Here is an 8,680-nt window from a genome sequence, read left to right on the forward strand (position 1 = left end):
TTTTATAAGGGGAAAGTAATGGATATGCACTTTTTTTCCAATTGAGAGTGGAAGTTAAAAACCTCTACAAATTAAATAATTACTTCTAATATATATTTAATTAATTATCCAGTCCACCTCATTTGTTTTATTTGGGGAGGTTTCAATAACCTCTACAAAATATAAAATTTGGTACGGTGAGTAGAGATAATCTTATCTCATGGTCTAACAAAGGGAAAAACACATTTGCCTTATCAATAGCTGAAGTCGAGTATGTGTTTGCTACAAGTTGTTCTGAGTTGCTATGTATCAACTGTCAACTAGAGAACTAAAACATCTATGTAAGCCAAATTCCCTTAATATGTGCGATAATGTTGTCGCCATAATCTTTCTAAGGATCCAACTTTGCTTTCTAGGGGGAGCATAAAGAAATTAAGCATCATTTTCATTATAGATTACATTTAGAAATCATAATCAATATTCAAGTTATCGACACTCATCACCAATGAGATAAAATATTTACAAAACCTCTTTCTGATGATCTATTCATTTTCTTATGAAAAAATTGAATATGATTTATGTTGAATGATGGATTGTTCATATAGTTGTCCATTATTAGTGGCGTCCATTGTTGAACATTCACTGCGTCCTGTAATAGTCACTCTAATTAGATTTGTCTGATGTTACTATTATCATTAAGGACTTGCTTTATTCTCTTCCTATACATATTAAATGATTGTCATATGATTGGGCTCACCAATGAATTAATTGCATCTCCATTGTATGTGTCATATAGGCTAGTCCGAATTCATATTTATGTGTTTATATCTATATGATTTTACTGTATTGTTTCACATTGTAGTGGTTAACAAAGCCCTGGTAAATTGAATATTAAGTTTAATTCTTAATTTAGTGAGTTAGAAATACCAATCCCATCAAATGTCCCCCAATCCCAATTTAATTGTTTTTAAATTAAATTGTTCACCTCCTAGATTACATAGGTTTCAAAACAATTCATTAAGTCTAACCTAAAATATTCTAAGTTCTAAAACTCTCTCAAATTCTAAAAAACAAAAAGACCTTTGAACACTCTTCTCTATGAAATGGCAAGCTCAAGCATATACATCGTTACCATGATGAACATGGTTGTGGGAAACTGGTCATGTCTAGCGAGTGGGGACTGACCTTGGCGAATCGGAGACAGTAGCCACTCTATTTCTAAAACAAGATGTTGCTCGGCAGACAACTTGGAAGGAAACGAAGATGAAGAATGCAGTAAAGGTACTTCATAAGATCTTGAACAAGTCGGTTTTGCACAAAGCTGGCTCCCATGAATTTATTGGTTAATGGGGAGCATGTTTGCGAAAGACAAGGCTCAAAACCTTCTATAGAAAGGGTTAAGACCATTAATCTTTGGGAAGGTGAACTTGGCCAATATGAAGCTAAGTACGGTTATCCAAGCTAGGATGGCTATGGAAAGTGGTGAGTAGAGGATCAAGAAGGAATTATCTACTCCAGCTGGACATAGAGGTTGAGTAAATAAGTGTCCTTACATACGGTTCGAAGTCCATTGTGCCTGGTACTCATGCACTAGTGATTGTAGCTGCTGCATTCTCAATTCAAAAGAGAGATTGGAAACTCGTCTTGATGATGGACGAGGAGAGTGATACATCAGTGGGAACTCTTTGGCCTCAGATAATACTGCTACAAATGAAGATGTGATGATATCCTAGTGGTAAGCATACTCTTTGGCAAGTGGCTGTTCCCCGGTTCGAGTCCCAACAGACAAATTGTTGGAACTTGATTTGTTGAAAGCCATTAGTGGGTACTTTTGGGTGTGAAATTTAAAAAACTCTCAAGTCCCACATAATCTCAAGTTATAAATAGAAGCTTCTTCCATTCAGGGAAAACATTGGTAGTCAGTATTGAGGGAAAACATTGGCATATGTAGCCATATTGTAAGCATTTCGAGAACTGACATTGGTAGTTAGTATGGTGGGAAAAGAATTGGCACATGTAGGCATATTGTGGGCATTTCGAGAACTGACACTTGTAGTCAGTATTGTGGGAAAAGAATTAGCACGTGTAGCCATATTGTAGTGGGTATATTCGAGATTAGTTCTTACAATGTAGTAAGAATTCGATAATAGAGATCTGGATTGTTTTATCCTGGGAACGGCGTGGTTGATAATCTGTATGCACATTTTGGGCAGTGTCATGAAACGTCTTAAAGAGAGCGATCTAGTCGTGACTCAACGAGTAAGTATTATTTCATGTCATTTAGAATTGTTGCAAGTTACGGCAACAACAATATTAAGACGTTTCTACTGCAATGACATTCTTAGATAATATTACTGGTCCGGCCGACTTTGACTTTAGTAAACCATTTCGGTTTAATGGGGCTAACTTCAAATGGTGGTAACATAAGTGAGAATTTTTCCTCACTATGAGAAAAATTGTTCAAGTTCTGAAAACTAATGTCTTAGTCATGCCGAAAAAAGTTGAAGAAAAGAGGATAAGGATAAACTAGCTATTGATATAGCTCTCTAGAATGAAAATAACTACCGATGTAAGAATTTCATTCTGAATGAGTTAACTGATGATCTCTATGATTATTACAGCCCTATAAGTCTTCCAAATTAATTTGGTAAGCACTTGAGAAACAAAGAAAAGTCATAATGAGGAAGTTGGGACAAAAAATAATAATAATATGATGTTAGTCACTACCTCAAGTATCAGATGATTGATAATAAATCACTAGATTCTCAGTCTATGAGATACATAAAATTGCTCATGAAATCATTGTTGATGGTATGCCCCTAGATAGTTAAACTCATAAAGCCTATGAATGTGCATTCATTGGGTATGATGTAAACAACAAGATGTACAAGTTTTATGACCATAACGCAAAAGTGATCATTGAGTCTAACGATGTTGACTTCAATGAAGATAAATTCCTTTTTAAATTGAGGAATAGTGGGGGCACATCAACTAGTCACATACTTATGATTAGAAATAGTGCTAAAAATGAAATGTTTGAAATAAAACCTAAAAGAAGTAAGAGAACAAGAATTGCTAGAGAGTATAGACCTGATTATATTGTCTATATATTGGAGGAGAATCCATCCACTTTCCAAGAACTTTTGACTTATTTGGATGCTGATTTGTGGCAAGAAGCCATAAATGATGAGATGGACTATCTAGAGTCTAACAAGAAATAGACTTGGCTCAATACATTATGAAAGCTGAGATGATAGCACTAGCAACAGCTAGTGAAGAAGCAAGTTGGCTGAGAAGCTTGCTTACAAAGATTTCCATGTGGGAAAACATATACCAGTTGTGTTGATCCATTGTAATAGTACCGCGGCTATTACAAAAATTGAGAACCACTTTTATAACGGTAAGAAACGACAAAAACGTCATAAATACGTCACCATTAGAGAGTTACTCTCTACATGAGCTATTAGAGTGGATCATGTACGCACTGAGAATAACATAGCAGATCCTTTGACGAAAGGACTAGCTAGAGAGAAAGTTCATAATACTTCTAAGAGTATGAGATTATTGCCCTTAGAACAAGGATCACTCATGATGGTAACCCGACCTAACTGACTGGAGATCCCAAGAAATAGGTTCAATAGGTAATAACAAGTTGTGAAGTGATAGGAGAATTAACATGCTATAAAATTATGAGAAACATGATTCCTGCAGTATATGTAAGGATAAGTTAAACTCTTAATGAGATCTATACTCTAATTGGAGTGGAGTACCTAGACTACAAGAGTACTCTTGAATTTATGGAAGTGGGGGCCGCTTCCTATGAAATTTAGGGGCATGAATTTATAGAGCGTTCACTATACTGGGATAGAAGTGCATGACCTTTAGCGCACAGATTTTACATAATACACATTTGAAAGTGTTGTATGTGGTTTAATGCTGGAGATAGAGTTCAAGAGTACGAATCACTCTAGTAAATCTGGATCTTATTCACTATGCAAATGTTCAAGTCGCATGACACATTTGTTTATGCACAATCTTATTGAGACCACCTAAATTCCCGGAAATCATTTTTTAATTTCAAGTGGAGGATTGTTGGAACTTGATTTGTTGAAAGCCATTAGTGTAAACTGATTATATTGTCTATATATTGGAGGAGAATGCATCAACTTTCCAAGAAGTTTTGACTTCTTTAGATGCAGATTCAAGAAGTCATAAATGATGAGATATACTATCTAGAGTCTAGCAAGAAATAGACTATTTTGGCTCAATACATTATGGAAGCTGAGATGATAGCACTAGCAACAACTAGTAAAGAAGCAAGTTGACACTGGTAGTCAGTATTGTGGGAAAAGAATTGGCACGTGTAGCCATATTGTGGGAATTTCGAGAATTGACACTGGTGGTGGGTGTATTTGAGACCGGTTCTTACAATACAGTAAAAATCCGATAACAGAGATCTGAGCTGTTTTATCCTGGAGATGACGTGATTGATAGTCTACTTGCACATTTTGGGCAGTGCCACGAAACATTTTAAAGAGAACGATCTGGTCGTGACTCAACCAATAAGTATTATTTCGTCTCATTTAGAATTGTTACAAACTACGGTAACAACAATTCAAAGTCCATTCTGCCTGGTACTCATGCACTAGTGATTGTAGCTGTTGCATTCTCAATTCAAAAGAGAGATTGTAATCTCGTCTTGACGATGGACGAGGAGAGTGATAATGATGATAACCTCACACGATTTGATCCTAGAATTGGAATATTCAATGTTCTGGAATACAGGATATAAATGAAAGGTTATTTTGCAAGCTTCTTATTGATCAGTTGAAAAGTTACTCCCAATTATATATACTCACATTATAGCTTGCCAGAACTATGCGCAATTTATGTCCTACATGTTGTATAATTAAATAGACTAACACTAGTTTTGCAACTTCTACTATTGTATGGATTTGGGATTGATATTTTCTCGTTTTAAAGAAAAATAGCAGACAAAGCAATAATAGTCATGTTTGGTATATAATATAATGGTACAAATGTTTTTAGTCATCTTTGTTATATATTAATATTATTGGATGTGTTGATTTATGTTGAAGCATATTTTAGTGTAGTAAATAATGCCTGTAAACTGAAAATGATTAGTGAATCAACACTACTACTAGAGAATTAACAACTTTTTCTGTAAAATACTTACAAGAACAATTGAATTGTTATATTTAGTGATATTGAATATGAATTTTGGTGTAGTGAATAATTGCTTCTGATGTTGAATAATTGTTATTTTTTAATAAAATGACTATTTTCTAAAAACTTCACAAACACAATTCAACCTCTTCTTGTGCTTGCTAATGTAAACTTCATAATTTTTCTCTAAATTCTTCCCTAGGGAATGCCATTTCTTTCGGTCTCAACTCTCAAGGATTTCTATCAACGCAAAAGGATATGGCACAAAACAAAAAATGTTATCCCTTCATACAATAGTTGTTAGATGTCTCTCATTACTATGCCTTAAAAAAAATTTATGACTATTTTATGGCTCTCTTTAAGGGCATTTTATGTCACTTTTATGGCTTTGTTTCCAAGCATCCAATGCTTCATATCCAAGATACCAAGACTTTGCTTGCCTATAAAAGGACACATATAGAGAGCTTCAAAATCATCTTCACAACACACAACATCTCTTTCATTTACACATATATTGTGAGTGCATTCTTGGTGAGAATTCTTGTTCCATTTGAGAGAGTATTTGTGAGAAAAAATATTGTCATTTGTCCTCATCATTATAAGAGGATTTCTTGTACTCTTCTTTTTTACATAGTGGAATTTTGCTCTTGATCGCCCATGGTTTTTTTCCTCTCACACTGAGGGGTTTTTCCACGTTAAATCTTGTGTGTTATTTTCTTTATCCTTTACTTGCTTCTCTTTTGTTCTCAATTGATTCAATCCTGTGCTTCCGCATTGTGCTCTAACCTTAACAAGTGGAATCAGAGCTCTTACTAAATTGAGAATTTCAAAATGTCTGCAAAATTTGACATTGAGAAGTTTGATGGCAAAATTAGCTTTTCTATTTGGCGAGTCCAAATGAGGGCCGTTCTTATCCAGAGCGGATTAAAGAAAGCTTTAGATGGGAAGTCAAAGAAACCAGTTTCCATGACCGATGATCAATGGGACGAGTTGGATGAAAAGGCGCTTTCAACAATTCAACTTTGTTTGTCGAAGGAGGTTCTTCGTGAGGTTGCCAATGAAGAAACCGCTGCGGCTTTGTGGCTGAAGTTAGAAACTTTATACATGACCAAGAGCCTCGCAAACAAGCTTCGTCTCAAAGAACGGTTATACACCATTCGTATGGTTGAAGGTACTCCTATTCAAACTCATCTTGATGAGTTTAATTCTATTATTATGGATATGCAAAATATTGATATTAATATTGAAGATGAAGACAAAGCTGTTTTGTTGGTTGTCTCTTTACCTTCTACCTATAAGCACTTCAAAGAAATCATGTTGTATGGAAATAATGATACCTTATCCTTTGAAGATGTTAAATCTAATTTATTGTCCAAAGAAAAATTTGATCTTGAAGTTAATTCTGTGGACAAGGGTGAGGGCTTAAGTGTTCGAGGTAGAACTCAAGAAAAAGGGAGTACCAATTATAAAAAGTTCAGATCCAAATCCAGAGGTCGCAAATCCAACAAAACTTGTCGCTATTGCAAGAAACCGGGGCATGACATTCCTGATTGTTTTATCTTAAAGAAAAAACAAGAAAAACAAGATAAGGGAAAATTTCAACAATCCTCTGAAGCTGCTAATATTGAAGCCAATTCTGACGGTGATATTCTTTTATCTGTTGTCTCTTATAATAATAGGAGTAAAACAGAATGGATTCTTGATTCTGGATGTACTTTTCATATGTGTCCTTATAAGGACTTATTCACCACTTTTGAACATGTTGACAGTGGTGTTGTTTTGATGGGCAATGATACCCAATGCAAAGTTGCAGGAATAGGTACTATTCAGATCAAGGCTCATGACGGTGTTGTCAGAACCTTGGCTAATGTCCGCTATATTCCAGATTTGAAGCGGAACTTAATTTCTCTTGGCACCCTAGAGTCTCTCGGGTGTAGGTATTCAGCTGAAGGTGGAGTTCTAAAGGTATTGAAAGGTGCTATGGTATTATTGAAAGCTAACCGGATTGGTAGTTTATATGTCTTGCAAGGTTCTGTTGTGACAGGTTCAACAGCTGTATCTTCTTCAATGCATGATAATGACATTACCAAATTATGGCACATGCGCCTGGGCCATATGAGTGAAAAAGGTATGCACCTTCTAAGCAAACAAGGTCATCTTGGTAAACATGGCATTGGTAAATTGGATTTTTGTAAACATTGTGTTTTTGGGAAACAGAAAAAGGTTAGTTTCTCCACTGCAACTCACCGTACCAAAGGTATTCTTGATTATATTCATTCTGACCTTTGGGGGCCTTCTAAATTTCCTTCTCATGGAGGATGTCGCTATATGATGACCATCATTGATGATTTTTCTCGCAAAGTTTGGGTTTATTTTCTGCAGCATAAAAATGAGACTTTCTCCACTTTCAAGAAGTGGAAAACTCTTGTTGAAACCCAGACAGGGAAGAAAGTGAAGAAGCTTAGAACAGACAATGGATTAGAGTTCTGCAATGGTGATTTTAATGAGTTCTGCACAAAAAATGGTATTGCTAGACACAAAACTATTCCAAGAAATCCTCAACAAAATGGTGTTGCAGAACGGATGAACAGGACTCTACTTGAGAGAGTTCGTTGTATGCTCTCAAATGCTGGGTTATGGCATCGGCGTGAATTTTGGGCTGAAGCAGCATCTACTGCTTGTTACCTGGTTAATCGTTCTCCACATTCAGCACTTGATTTCAAAATCCCAGAAGAAATTTGGTCAGGTAATCCTGTTGATTATTCTAACTTAAGAATCTTTGGATGTCCTGCTTATGCACATGTTAATGATGGTAAATTAGCTCCAAGAGCTGTTGAGTGCATATTTCTTGGTTATGCATCTGAGTCTAAAGGATATCGCTTATGGTATTCTGATGCAAAGTCACGGAAATTAATTCTTAGCAGAGATGTGACTTTTAATGAGGATGCATTTTTATCTTCTGGAAAACAATCTATTGTGTCTTCTTCTACTAGTACAGGTAATCTACAGGGTACTAGCGAGAAGGTGGAGTTGATAGTGAAACCTACAGTTCCTAATGTTGATGTTCCATCTTCCTCTACAAATCAATCTAGCATTGATGATCATTATGTTGATTGTGATGACAGTACAACTTCTCCTATTCATCAGCAAGAAGATGATTATTGTATTGCTCGAGACAGAACCAGAAGACTAATTAAAAGGCCAGCTAGATACACTGATGGTGATAATTTAATTGCTTATGCATTGTCAGTTGCACAAGAGGTAAATGATGATGTTGAACCTGCCAGCTATACAGAAGCTGTTTCTTGTGTTGATTCGTCACAGTGGCTAGTGGCTATGAATGAAGAGATTGAAAGTCTTCATAAGAATGGTACTTGGGCTTTGACAGAGCTTCCCGAAGGCAAACGACCATTACGATGTAAATGGATCTATAAGAAGAAAGACGGTATTCCCGGGGTTGAAGATCCAAGATGCAAAGCACGACTAGTTGTTAAAGGTTTTAATCAAAAGGAAG

Source organism: Lupinus angustifolius, chromosome LG18 (assembly GCF_001865875.1).
Source record: "Lupinus angustifolius cultivar Tanjil chromosome LG18, LupAngTanjil_v1.0, whole genome shotgun sequence".
Lineage (NCBI taxonomy): Eukaryota > Viridiplantae > Streptophyta > Magnoliopsida > Fabales > Fabaceae > Lupinus > Lupinus angustifolius.